This window comes from Oncorhynchus clarkii, unplaced genomic scaffold (genome assembly GCF_045791955.1).
Source record: "Oncorhynchus clarkii lewisi isolate Uvic-CL-2024 unplaced genomic scaffold, UVic_Ocla_1.0 unplaced_contig_9311_pilon_pilon, whole genome shotgun sequence".
Classification (NCBI taxonomy): Eukaryota; Metazoa; Chordata; class Actinopteri; order Salmoniformes; family Salmonidae; genus Oncorhynchus; species Oncorhynchus clarkii.
The window spans coordinates 25,974-40,467 of record NW_027260967.1 but is presented as its reverse complement, the minus strand read 5'-3'; the positions used below and the strand labels follow the sequence as shown (position 1 = coordinate 40,467).

The 14,494-nt window shown below is 47.4% G+C and overlaps 1 protein-coding gene across 3 annotated transcripts in view; it reads right to left on the bottom strand.

The window, feature by feature from the left end:
* Positions 1-14,494, bottom strand: part of LOC139402717 (WAS/WASL-interacting protein family member 1-like) — a 31,822-nt gene that overhangs the window by 11,300 nt on the left and 6,028 nt on the right. The window contains exon 1 of one of the 3 annotated variants that reach the window (XM_071146616.1): positions 9,965-10,367. The exons of the other annotated variants lie outside the window; for them this stretch is intronic. The gene's annotated coding sequence lies outside the window, so the exon portion shown is untranslated. Of the gene's footprint in view, positions 1-9,964; positions 10,368-14,494 lie in introns of those variants that run through there. 3 annotated transcript variants of the gene reach the window in all.

The following is a 14,494-nucleotide window of genomic DNA, read 5'->3' as shown; positions in this document are numbered from 1 at the left end:
GGCTACATTAACCACAGCGGTGGGTTTGATCTACACCTGTATCAGCACCAGCAGACCTGGGCTACATTAACCACAGCGGTGTGTTTGATCTACACCTGTATCAGCACCAGCAGACCTGGGCTACATTAACCACAGTGGTGGGTTTGATATACACCTGTATCAGCATCAGCAGACCTGGGCTACATTAACCACAGTGGTGGGTTTGATCTACACCTGTATCAGCACCAGCAGACCTGGGCTACATTAACCACAGCGGTGGGTTTGATCTACACCTGTATCAGCACCAGCAGACCTGGGCTACATTAACCACAGTGGTGTGTTTGATCTACACCTGTATCAGCACCAGCAGACCTGGGCTACATTAACCACAGCGGTGTGTTTGATCTACACCTGTATCAGCACCAGCAGACCTGGGCTACATTAACCACAGCGGTGGGTTTGATCTACACCTGTATCAGCACCAGCAGACCTGGGCTACATTAACCACAGTGGTGTGTTTGATCTGCACCTGTATCAGCACCAGCAGACCTGGGCTACATTAACCACAGTGGTGGGTTTGATCTGCACCTGTATCAGCACCAGCAGTGCTAGCCTCACTCTATGCTTATGAGTGAATGAAATGACTTCGGAAAAACTGAAAGTATGCATCTAGGTCAGAAAAACTTATATAATATATAATAATAAAACGTATATAATAATATTATATATATATATATATATATATTTTATTTCACCTTTATCAATCACCGGGACCGTCTCTTAACACAAGCCACACTACATGATAAAGGCCCAAAACATCTGACACTGACAGAACTTTGTCGGAGCCTACAACTGCACATAGTGGTACTGAACCAGCAGGCCTCAACCCTGTCACACTGAACGAGCCAAGACGTAGTGGTACTGAACCAGCAGGCCTCGACCATGTCACACTGAACGAGCCAAGACGTAGTGGTACTGAACCAGCAGGCCTCAACCCTGTCACACTGAACGAGCCAAGACGTAGTGGTACTGAACCAGCAGGCCTCAACCCTGTCACACTGAACGAGCCAAGACGTAGTGGTACTGAACCAGCAGGCCTCAACCCTGTCACACTGAACGAGCCAAGACGTAGTGGTACTGAACCAGCAGGCCTCAACCCTGTCACACTGAACGAGCCAAGACGTAGTGGTACTGAACCAGCAGGCCTCGACCCTGTCACACTGAACGAGCCAAGACATAGTGGTACTGAACCAGCAGGCCTCAACCCTGTCACACTGAACGAGCCAAGACGTAGTGGTACTGAACCAGCAGGCCTCGACCCTGTCACACTGAACGAGCCAAGACGTAGTGGTACTGAACCAGCAGGCCTCGACCCTGTCACACTGAACCAGCAGGCCTCAACCCTGTCACACTGAACGAGCCAAGACGTAGTGGTACTGAACCAGCAGGCCTCAACCCTGTCACACTGAACCAGCAGGCCTCGACCCTGTCACACTGAACCAGCAGGCCTCGACCCTGTCACACTGAACCAGCAGGCCTCGACCCTGTCACACTGAACGAGCCAAGACGTAGTGGTACTGAACCAGCAGGCCTAGACCCTGTCACACTGAACGAGCTAAGACGTAGTGGTACTGAACCAGCAGGCCTCAACCCTGTCACACTGAACCAGCAGGCCTCGACCCTGTCACACTGAACCAGCAGGCCTCGACCCTGTCACACTGAACGAGCCAAGACGTAGTGGTACTGAACCAGCAGGCCTCGACCCTGTCACACTGAACGAGCCAAGACGTAGTGGTACTGAACCAGCAGGCCTCAACCCTGTCACACTGAACGAGCCAAGACGTAGTGGTACTGAACCAGCAGGCCTCGACCCTGTCACACTGAACGAGCCAAGACGTAGTGGTACTGAACCAGCAGGCCTCGACCCTGTCACACTGAACCAGCAGGCCTCAACCCTGTCACACTGAACGAGCCAAGACGTAGTGGTACTGAACCAGCAGGCCTCAACCCTGTCACACTGAACCAGCAGGCCTCGACCCTGTCACACTGAACCAGCAGGCCTCGACCCTGTCACACTGAACCAGCAGGCCTCGACCCTGTCACACTGAACGAGCCAAGACGTAGTGGTACTGAACCAGCAGGCCTAGACCCTGTCACACTGAACGAGCCAAGACGTAGTGGTACTGAACCAGCAGGCCTCAACCCTGTCACACTGAACCAGCAGGCCTCGACCCTGTCACACTGAACCAGCAGGCCTCGACCCTGTCACACTGAACGAGCCAAGACGTAGTGGTACTGAACCAGCAGACCTCAACCCTGTCACACTGAACGAGCCAAGACGTAGTGGTACTGAACCAGCAGACCTCGACCCTGTCACACTGAACGAGCCAAGACGTAGTGGTACTGAACCAGCAGGCCTCAACCCTGTCACACTGAACGAGCCAAGACGTAGTGGTACTGAACCAGCAGACCTCGACCCTGTCACACTGAACGAGCCAAGACGTAGTGGTACTGAACCAGCAGACCTCGACCCTGTCACACTGAACGAGCCAAGACGTAGTGGTACTGAACCAGCAGGCCTCGACCCTGTCACACTGAACGAGCCAAGACGTAGTGGTACTGAACCAGCAGACCTCGACCCTGTCACACTGAACCAGCAGACCTCGACCCTGGCACACTGAACGAGCAGGCCTCGACCCTGTCACACTGAACCAGCAGGCCTCAACCCTGTCACACTGAACCAGCAGGCCTCGACCCTGTCACACTAAACGAGCCAAGACATAGTGGTACTGAACCAGCAGGCCTCGACCCTGTCACACTGAACCAGCAGGCCTTGACCCTGGCACACTGAACGAGCCAAGACGTAGTGGTACTGAACCAGCAGACCTCGACCCTGTCACACTGAACCAGCAGACCTCGACCCTGGCACACTGAACGAGCAGGCCTCGACCCTGTCACACTGAACCAGCAGGCCTCAACCCTGTCACACTGAACCAGCAGGCCTCGACCCTGTCACACTAAACGAGCCAAGACATAGTGGTACTGAACCAGCAGGCCTCGACCCTGTCACACTGAACCAGCAGGCCTCGACCCTGTCACACTGAACCAGCAGGCCTCGACCCTGTCACACTGAACCAGCAGGCCTCGACCCTGTCACACTGAACCAGCAGCAGTCGTTTTCCTACGAACACATTTTGTGGGCAAAATAGTACAGTCTGCAAAGGCATTAAGGAAGCATATTAAAATGACATAACCTTCAGAGATGTGCAACCCAACTGCACTAAAGGCAATCTGGACCCCCCCCCCCCCCCACCTCTACACTACTCCTCATTGTTTAGCGATGAGCACCACTGACATGCACCCCTCCGGCTAATAGTAGAAAAATAGCTTCCCACAATGGAGACATTGATATCAGTGCCACAAGCAAAGAGCCACGAGACTGGAAGAAGATACGTGGCCTGAGACCATGGATGACACACCACATCATCCCTAGTGGGCCTGGCCAGCTCTCTTAAAAGGGCATCTCCAGGCATTTATAGGAATGAAGCAGATAACACACACACACACTCACACACACACACACACGAGAGAGAGAGAGAAGTGAGCGAGAGAGAAAAAACCCCAGAGAATCTAGTCCAGGCAAAAGGAAAGGCAGATGATTCAGCTGTAGAGAGAACCACATGGCTACTGCTGGCTACTCAGACGTTCTCACAGTCACAACCCCATGTTTGTTTACATGTTGTTTCTCTGGAACTATAATGACTATGTAAACAACAACAGGGTTGTGTGAACAACTACTGGACCGGACTCCTCTGTTTTCATTCTGGTGGACTCTACCCTGCAGCCCTGGTTCCTGCTAGCCTGGAAAACCAGGCTCTCTGCATTGTGTCCCACCAACCCCTCTTTACTCTACTGCTACTCTCTGTTCATCATATACGCATAGTCACTTTAACCATATCTACATGTACATACTACCTCAATCAGCCTGACTAACCAGTGTCTGTATGTAGCCTCGCTACTGTATATAGCCTCGCTACTGTTTATAGCCTCGCTACTGTTTATAGCCTCGCTACTGTATATAGCCTCGCTACTGTATATAGCCTCTCTATTGTGTATAGCCTCGCTACTGTGTATAGCCTCGCTACTGTTTATAGCCTCGCTACTGTGTATAGCCTCGCTACTGTTTATAGCCTCGCTACTGTTTATAGCCTCGCTACTGTTTATAGCCTCGCTACTGTTTATAGCCCCTCTACTGTATATAGCCTCGCTACTGTTTATAGCCTCGCTACAGTATATAGCCTCGCTACAGTATATAGCCTCGCTACAGTATATAGCCTCGCTACAGTATATAGCCTCGCTACAATATATAGCCTCGCTACAGTACATAGCCTCTCTACTGTTTATAGCCTCTCTACTGTATATAGCCTCTCTACTGTATATAGCCTCTCTACTGTATATAGCCTGTCTTTTTACTGTTGTTTTATTTCTTTACTTACCCATTGTTCACCTAGCACAGTTTTTGCACTATTGGTTTGAGCCTGTAAGTAAGCATTTCACTGTAAGGTGTCTACACCTGTTGTATTCGGCATTGTGTCCTGCCAACCCCTCTTTACGCTACTGCTACTCTCTGTTCATCATATCTGCATAGTCACTTTATCCATATCTACATGTACATACTACCTAAATAAACTTTGATTTGATACTACCACTAGTCAGAATGATATTCCAGGCTAAGGTTTCTCCTGCTGAGAGATCTTCAGAGGGGATTCCAGGCTAAGGTTTCTCCTGCTGAGAGATCTTCAGAGGGGATTCCAGGCTAAGCTTTCTCCTGCTGAGACATCTTCAGAGGGGATTCCAGGCTAAGGTTTCTCCTGCTGAGAGATCTTCAGAGGGGATTCCAGGCTAAGCTTTCTCCTGCTGAGACATCTACAGAGGGGAATCCAGGCTAAGGTTTCTCCTGCTGAGACATCTTCAGAGGGGAATCCAGGCTAAGGTTTCTCCTGCTGAGACATCTTCAGAGGGGATTCCAGGCTAAGGTTTCTCCTGCTGAGACATCTTCAGAGGGGATTCCAGGCTAAGGTTTCTCCTGCTGAGACATCTTCAGAGGGGATTCCAGGAAAGGTTTCTCCTGCTGAAAGGGTTGACCCAGAGAGACATATACTGTCTAGAGAGTAAACATTGCGTCCAGGGTTTGGGTTGGGCCAGAGCCTGGTCAGGGTTGGACTGGAGCCTGGTCAGTGATGGGTTGGACTGGAGCCTGGTCAGTGATGGGGTTGGACTGGAGCCTGGTCAGTGATGGGGTTGGACTGGAGCCTGGTCAGTGATGGGTTGGACTGGAGCCTGGTCAGTGATGGGTTGGGGTTGGAGCCTGGTCAGTGATGGGGTTGGACTGGAGCCTGGTCAGTGATGGGTTGGGGTTGGAGCCTGTTCAGTGATGGGTTGGACTGGAGCCTGGTCAGTGATGGGGTTGGACTGGAGCCTGGTCAGTGATGGGGTTGGACTGGAGCCTGGTCAGTGATGGGTTGGACTGGAGCCTGGTCAGGGTTGGGGTTGGGGTTGGACTGGAGCCTGGTCAGTGTTGGGGATGGGGTTGGGCTGGAGCCTGGTCAGGGTTGGGGTTGGACTGGAGCCTGGTCAGTGTGGGGTTGGGGTTGGACTGGAGCCTGGTCAGTGTGGGGTTGGGGTTGGACTGGAGCCTGGTCAGTGTGGGGTTGGACTGGAGCCTGGTCAGGGTTGGGGTTGGGCTGGAGCCTGGTCAGGGTGGGGTTGGACTGGAGCCTGGTCAGGGTGGGGTTGGACTGGAGCCTGGTCAGGGTGGGGTTGGACTGCCGCTAGCGACACATGACTCCTCCTGTGGGACTGTGGACACTTTGAAGTAGCACAAGTAGGACACACATGCGGGCTCGCATATACAAACACACATGCTTCAGTTTAGACGCTGTTAAAATGGCTGCTGTTCTTTGATCCTCCCGACAACCCCCCACGCCGAGGTACCTCATCAGGGTTAGCAGCAGAGACACCTAGTAAAAACACACACACCACCACTAGCAGTTATAGAGGTGAATAAACTGACTGGAGACAACAACACCACCGTTCACACGCCATTATGGTTCTACTTTAATTCAGCAAAAGTATTCTCAAAACTTTTATGACAACAGTTGTTAAAGGAATAGCAATACCGGAGAGATAGACCATAGTGGCAGAGTAGAGGACATCCGGTGGCATTGCCAAAAACATCCCCCCTCCCCACGGGCCCTGTTGTACCTAACAGGGATGTGGGTGGGATTAGGTAGAAGGCTGGATGCTTCTCTCACAGAACTGGACTGTAGAATACAGCAGTGTGTGTGTGTGTGTGTGTGTGTGTGTGTGTGTGTGTGTCTGGGCAGAGAGAAACCGTGCTGAGTATCTAAGCTAACATCCTGTATGGGACGTTCGCTAGAGTAGAGTTATGTGGCAATGCTGACCCACACAGGGGAGACTTTAAATAAACCCCTCTAGTACATTACCAGACGTTCCTAGAATAAGGGAAGAGGAAGGCCACTTCCCACAACTTCCACACTGAGGTAATTAGTCTAAGGTAGAGGTCATCAACCTTTTCTGAGTCAAGATCACATTGAGTCAAAATGAAAGCCGAGATCTACCGCTCAGAGATCTACCGCTCAGAGATCTACCGCTCAGAGATCTACCGCTCAGCAGAGATCTACCGCTCAGCAGAGATCTACCGCTCAGCAGAGATCTACCGCTCAGAGATCTACCGCTCAGAGATCTACCGCTCAGAGATCTACCGCTCAGCAGATATCTACCGCTCAGAGATCTACCGCTCAGCAGATATCTACCGCTCAGAGATCTACCGCTCAGAGATCTACCGCTCAGCAGAGATCCACCGCTCAGAGATCATCTACCGCTCAGAGATCTACCGCTCAGCAGAGATCTACCGCTCAGCAGAGATCTACCGCTCAGCAGAGATCTACCGCTCAGAGATCTACCGCTCAGAGATCTACCGCTCAGAGATCTACCGCTCAGAGATCTACCGCTCACAGATCTACCATTCAGAGATAATCTACCGTTCAGCAGAGATCTACCACTCAGAGATCATCTACCGCTCAGAGATCATCTACCGCTCAGAGATCATCTACCGCTCAGAGATCATCTACCGCTCAGAGATCATCTACCGCTCAGAGATCATCTACCGCTCAGAGATCATCTACCGCTCAGAGATCATCTACCGCTCAGAGATCATCTACCGCTCAGAGATCTACCGTTCAGCAGAGATCTACCATTCAGAGATCTACCGCTCAGAGATCTACCATTCAGAGATCTACCACCGCTCAGAGATCTACCGCTCAGAGATCATCTACCGCTCAGAGATCTACCGCTCAGCAGAGATCTACCGCTCAGAGATCATCTACCGCTCAGCAGAGATCTACCGCTCAGCAGAGATCTACCGCTCTGATTTTTTTTTTAAACATAACTTCAAAAACATAAGTCTATGCAACATGAAGCAGTTCAACACAGTTCTGTAACAATGAGGTTTGTTCAGTAGGCTACAGGCCCAATACATTATCACTGCATATTGGCTATGCTTGATTTGCCCTACCAATGTTGTTCTTCCATTTAGAAACTCTATTTCAACATTTGAGGTACTGTATATGACCACACTGGTAATAGATGATTGGTTGTATTACTTGTGAGGCACAGCTGAGTGATCGTAATCATCTACTTCCTCTTTGTTGTACTGGACTGATGGCCTGCATCTGATGGTCAGTCTGAGGGAGCTGCAGTCACCTGCCTCTCACCTGACTCACCCCTCTCTCCTCTGAGAAAAGGCAGTCTTCCTGCTGATGACGAAACTTTAAAAAAGATGCACTATGCAGAAATCACTCCACCATTTCCTGGTTGTTAAAATTATAATAGTTCTTTCAGTTTGTGACAAAACAAGCAAGTCTAGTGTAGAGAATCATTGTGTCGTCTAAACCGCTGTGAAATAGATTTTCCATAAACAAAAATATTGTATTTTCAGCTGTTTGAAACTGGTGGACAAAACCACAAGTAGAAGACGCAAAAAAAACGAAACTCAAGAACGGGAAGAAATAGAGCACATAGAACAGATCTACTGCTTCTTAGACTTGCTTTCAATGAGACTGACAGATCTATATAAACACGTTTCTATGTGAATTTGGTCGGGTCACCTAAAAAGTGACGTATTGCAGCTCTGAGTCTCATTCTTTCTGCCTCCTGCACCAGTTCCTGTTGTTACCCCATTCTTTCTGCCTCCTGCACCAGTTCCTGTTGTTACCCCATTCTTTCTGCGTCCTGCACCAGTTCCTGTTGTTACCCCATTCTTTCTGCCTCCTGCACCAGTTCCTGTTGTTACCCCATTCTTTCTGCCTCCTGCACCAGTTCCTGTTGTTACCCCATTCTTTCTGCCTCCTGCACCAGTTCCCGTGGTTACCCCATTCTTTCTGCCTCCTGCACCAGTTCCTGTTGTTACCCCATTCTTTCTGCCTCCTGCACCAGTTCCTGTTGTTACCCCATTCTTTCTGCCTCCTGCACCAGTTCCTGTTGTTACCCCAACGACCATAGAAGGTAAAATATCCCTCGATATGAAAAGATAGACAAGCCACTAATAATAACAAGCTTCATGGACACACTTTGCTATGTTCATTCATTGCAGCTGCAGTGCTGGTTGTAGGGTGAGTGGAAGTAGGGAGAAGACGTATTTTATGGCTTATGAAAGTGTTGAACAAAGTGTTGACGGTGCTGAATAACAACTTCAACATTCATTTATTCATAAAAACTGCATCTCTTTGCTGTATTCGTTGAGTCTCTCTCTAGTGTTGGTTTTTAAAAGTTTTGAAATCTCACATTATCAACTTTTCTGTGCGTTCGACAGTCTCTTTTTTTCCAGTCTATGGCTCGAGGAAACTGGACAGACACGGTAGTCTGAGCTACCTGATTGGCCAGCGGTAGGCCTATAGGTTCACTTGATTTGCTCTCTGGGCCTGCCGGTTAGACGGTGTTCTCCCTTCAGACACATGAAATGGTTCAAAATGGAAGGCAATCAAGGTGCACTTCATTCATCATCCCGGCGCCAGGGCTGACGAATGTGTGACATGTGTGTGTGTGTGTGTGTGTGTGTATGTACTGACGTGTAAGTGTAACTGATTGATCCGCACGCACGCGCACGCACGCACACGTACACACTTATTCTTTAGTTGTATTGTTGTTGTTGTTTTAAATGTGTGTGTGCATTTGTCTTTAGTCGTAGTGAATTTTTCCATATAGAAAAGTATGTTGATGTTTTAAATTGTAAAGTATGTTTTGTCTGTAATGTCTCTGTCGTTATGTGTCCGACCCCAGGAAGACTAGCTGTCAACATCGGCATCGGCTAACGGGGATCCTAATACAATCACAAGCAATTGCAAGTCAGCAGCTTCCTTCCAAGTGAACGCAGAGACATAAAAATGGTCTCCACAAGTTCATCTTGGTATTTTATTAGGATCCCAGTTAGCTGTTGCAGCTACTCTTCCTGGGATCCACACAGAGCACGAAACATAATACAGAACCTCATTAGACAAGAACAGCTCAAGGACAGAACTACAGACATTAACTGACTCTGGGGAAGGAGATAAAGGACCTCGTTGCCAAAACCCCAAACTATCCCTTTAAAGACAGTTCTGCCAACATCAACAGCATTTCTGGCAAAGTGCAGCCACTAATGTTCCCCGGGAAGATAGGAAACAAAGTCGCAAGTTAAATTCACACTACAATGGTTCCCTTTTCCTCCATTAAACAGCTGTCAAACAGAACACCGACACTGAGGAGAAATCTGAGGAGAAATCTGAGGAGAAATCTGAGGAGAAATCTCAACTGTCAGAAGAGAAAGAACAGGAGCTGAGCTAGGACTATGGAAACATATCATATATTGTATGAATGTATCAAATGGATTACCACAATATATTAAACAATTATTACATCTACTCACAGAAGTTGTGCCCAAAAAGGTGACTGCAAATTCACTCTCTTAGGTAGCTCTCGAAATCATTCTTCCAGAAAACAGGCAAAGAAACGGTACACAGAGTTACAGCGATAGGTGGTAGCTTCCTTAATTTGGTTCCCTTCCTAGCACTCTTTACACATTAGAGAAGTCACAGTTCCACATTTAGTCCAACCCCATGTTACTGTATTTCACTTCCTCAACTTGCTGTGTCATGAACTGACAGAGAGAGAGAGAGAGAGAGAGGGAGACAGAGAGAGATAGAGAGACAGAGAGAGAGAGAGAGAGACAGTGGTGTGAAAGCTATAAAACCTCTCATCTAGGCTCTTTCTCTCAGTCCCACAGTCTGAGCTGAACAGCAGTTTCTCTCTCTCTCTCTCTCTCTCTCTCTCTCTCTCACAGTCCCACAGTCTGAGCTGAACAGCAGTTTCTCTCTCTCTCTCTCTCACAGTCCCAGTCTGAGCTGAGCAGCAGTTTCTATCTCTCTCTCTCTCCTCCCTCTTCAGTTTGTCCTCTCCTGTGAAAGTCAAAACCTCACCTCTCATCTAGGGGTCTCAGTCACAGTGTCATGTGAGCATCACAGGGCTTCTTCTTCTTCGCACCTCTCTCTCACTGAAGTCTGTCTTCTGATGCAGATTGAAGACCCTCCTCTCCTCAGAGAGCTGCTGTCGAGAGAGAGAGAGAGCTCTCCTCTCCTGCTAAAATAGCTTTACTCAGAGTCAGAGCCACTTCCTGTGTTCAGCTTTCAGTCATACTTCCTCTCTTTCAACTCAGTCAGCAGCCTTCCCCAACGCTCACGCTCGCTCTGTCACACACACACGCGACCCCCCCCCCTTTTGCATTGTGTAGGCTAATGCTTTGACTCATATGCCAATTTGATACAGTTTGCAGATACAGTCACAGTCCAAACAACTCCTAGACACACAGATTCTGTACTCTATTCATCTCCAGATACTGTACTCTCTTCATCTCCAGATACTGTACTCTCTTCATCTTCAGATACTGTACTCTATTCATCTCCAGATACTGTACTCTCTTCAACTCCAGATACTGTACTCTCTTCAACTCCAGATACTGTACTCTCTTCATCTTCAGATACTGTACTCTCTTCATCTCCAGATACTGTACTCTCTTCATCATCTCCAGATACTGTACTCTCTTCATCATCTCCAGATACTGTACTCTCTTCATCATCTCCAGATACTGTACTCTCTTCATCATCTCCAGATACTGTACTCTCTTCATCATCTCCAGATACTGTACTCTCTTCATCTCCAGATACTGTACTCTCTTCATCTCCAGATACTGTACTCTCTTCATCTCCAGATACTGTACTCTCTTCATCTCCAGATACTGTACTCTATTCATCTCCAGATACTGTACTCTATTCATCTCCAGATACTGTACTCTCTTCATCTCCAGATACTGTACTCTATTCATCTCCAGATACTGTACTCTATTCATCTCCAGATACTGTACTCTCTTCATCTCCAGATACTGTACTCTATTCATCTCCAGATACTGTACTCTCTTCAACTCCAGATACTGTACTCTCTTCGTCTCCAGATACTGTACTCTCTTCATCTCCAGATACTGTACTCTCTTCATCTCCAGATACTGTACTCTCTTCATCTCCAGATACTGTACTCTATTCATCTCCAGATACTGTACTCTCTTCATCTCCAGATACTGTACTCTCTTCATCTCCAGATACTGTACTCTCTTCATCTCCAGATACTGTACTCTCTTCAACTCCAGATACTGTACTCTCTTCATCTCCAGATACTGTACTCTCTTCATCTCCAGATACTGTACTCTCTTCATCTCCAGATACTGTACTCTCTTCGTCTCCAGATACTGTACTCTCTTCATCTCCAGATACTGTACTCTATTCGTCTCCAGATACTGTACTCTATTCGTCTCCAGATACTGTACTATATTCATCTCCAGATACTGTACTCTCTTCAACTCCAGATACTGTACTCTCTTCATCTCCAGATACTGTACTCTCTTCATCTCCAGATACTGTACTCTCTTCAACTCCAGATACTGTACTCTCTTCATCTCCAGATACTGTACTCTCTTCATCTCCAGATACTGTACTCTCTTCATCTCCAGATACTGTACTCTCTTCATCTCCAGATACTGTACTCTCTTCATCTCCAGATACTGTACTCTATTCATCTCCAGATACTGTACTCTCTTCATCTCCAGATACTGTACTCTCTTCATCTCCAGATACTGTACTCTCTTCATCTCCAGATACTGTACTCTCTTCATCTCCAGATACTGTACTCTCTTCATCTCCAGATACTGTACTCTCTTCATCTCCAGATACTGTACTCTCTTCATCTCCAGATACTGTACTCTCTTCATCTCCAGATACTGTACTCTATTCATCTCCAGATACTGTACTCTCTTCATCTCCAGATACTGTACTCTCTTCGTCTCCAGATACTGTACTCTCTTCATCTCCAGATACTGTACTCTCTTCATCTCCAGATACTGTACTCTATTCATCTCCAGATACTGTACTCTCTTCATCTCCAGATACTGTACTCTCTTCATCTCCAGATACTGTACTCTATTCATCTCCAGATACTGTACTCTCTTCAACTCCAGATACTGTACTCTCTTCGTCTCCAGATACTGTACTCTCTTCATCTCCAGATACTGTACTCTATTCATCTCCAGATACTGTACTCTATTCATCTCCAGATACTGTACTCTTTTCATCTCCAGATACTGTACTTTCTTCATCTCCAGATACTGTACTTTCTTCATCTACTTCTCCATCCAACAATGCACAAAAGTCTGTACTATACAAGTATGCTGCAATGACTATACCAAACATTAAGAAGACCTTACTAATACTGACTCTACCAAACATTAAGAACACCTTACTAATACTGACTCTACCAAACATTAAGAACACCTTACTAATACTGACTCTACCAAACATTAAGAAGACCTTACTAATACTGACTCTACCAAACATTAAGAACACCTTGCTAATGCTGACTATACCAAACATTAAGAACACCTTGCTAATGCTGACTATACCAAACATTAAGAACACCTTGCTAATGCTGACTATACCAAACATTAAGAACACCTTGCTAATGCTGACTATACCAAACATTAAGAACACCTTGCTAATACTGACTATACCAAACATTAAGAAGACCTTACAAATACTAAATATACCAAACATTAAGAACACCTTACTAATACTGACTCTACCAAACATTAAGAACACCTTGCATACTTTTCCCCTCAATGTGTTGGGGCCTGGACTCTACAAGGTGTAGAAAGCGTTCCACAGAGATGCTGGACCATATTGACTCTAATGCTCCCCACAGTTGTGTCAAGATGGCTGGATGTCCTTTGGGTGGTGGACCATTCTTGATACACACAGGAAACTGTTGAGTGTGAAAACCCCAGCAGCGTTGCAGTTCTTGACACAAACTGGTATCACCTGGCACCTACTAGCATACCCTGTTCAAAGACACATCTTCTGCCTTGGCCATTCACCCTCTGAATGGTACACAGTCCATGTCTCAACTGTCTCAAGGCTTAAAAATCCTTGTTTAACCTGTCTCCTCCTCTTCATCTACACTGATTGAAGTGGATTTAACTAGTGACATCAATAAGGGATCATAGCTTGGATTCACTTGGTCAATCTGTCACGTTCTTAATGTTTTGTATGCTCAGTGTACAAGTATGCCTTGTGAGTATTAATGTTACTACCTCCTTGTTCAGACTATCAGGAAGCTGAAGTGAATACGAATATCGCCCACAAACACCCTCGCCTCCATGTGCTTGAGCTGAGTTGGTCACGTGGGTTGGTTACACAGGAAGTGAAGGAAGCTTCCTCTCTTCTCTGCAGACCTGCCTATTGCAGGACGAGAGGCTCGCTCTCATAGCCAGAGATTACATGAAGACATTTTAAAACTCTGTGTTATAGCTCTGGAGACAAACATCTTGCCATTTACAGTAGATCTCTGAAACATGTAGTTACCCTCCAGCTATCCATCCACAATGCTCAGACCAGTTTGGCTGCTTACCTCCTGATCTGAGGAATGGGAGCACTGTAACAGACCAGGGAAGACTCAACTCCAAACCAGGTTCAGTACTGTAACAGACCAGGGAACACATCACTCTGAAGCAGGTTCAGTACTGTAACAGACCAGGGACGGCCTCTAGGGAACACATCACTCTGAAGCAGGTTCAGTACTGTAACAGACCAGGGACAGCCTCTAGGGAATACATCACCCTGAAGCAGGTTCAGTACTGTAACAGACCAGGGACAGCCTCTAGGGAATACATCACTCTGAAGCAGGTTCAGTACTGTAACAGACCAGGGACATCCTCTAGGGAATACATCACCCTGAAGCAGGTTCAGTACTGTAACAGACCAGGGACAGCCTCTAGGGAATACATCACTCTGAAGCAGGTTCAGTACTGTAACGGACCAGGGACAGCCTCTAGGGAATACATCACCCTGAAGCAGGTTCA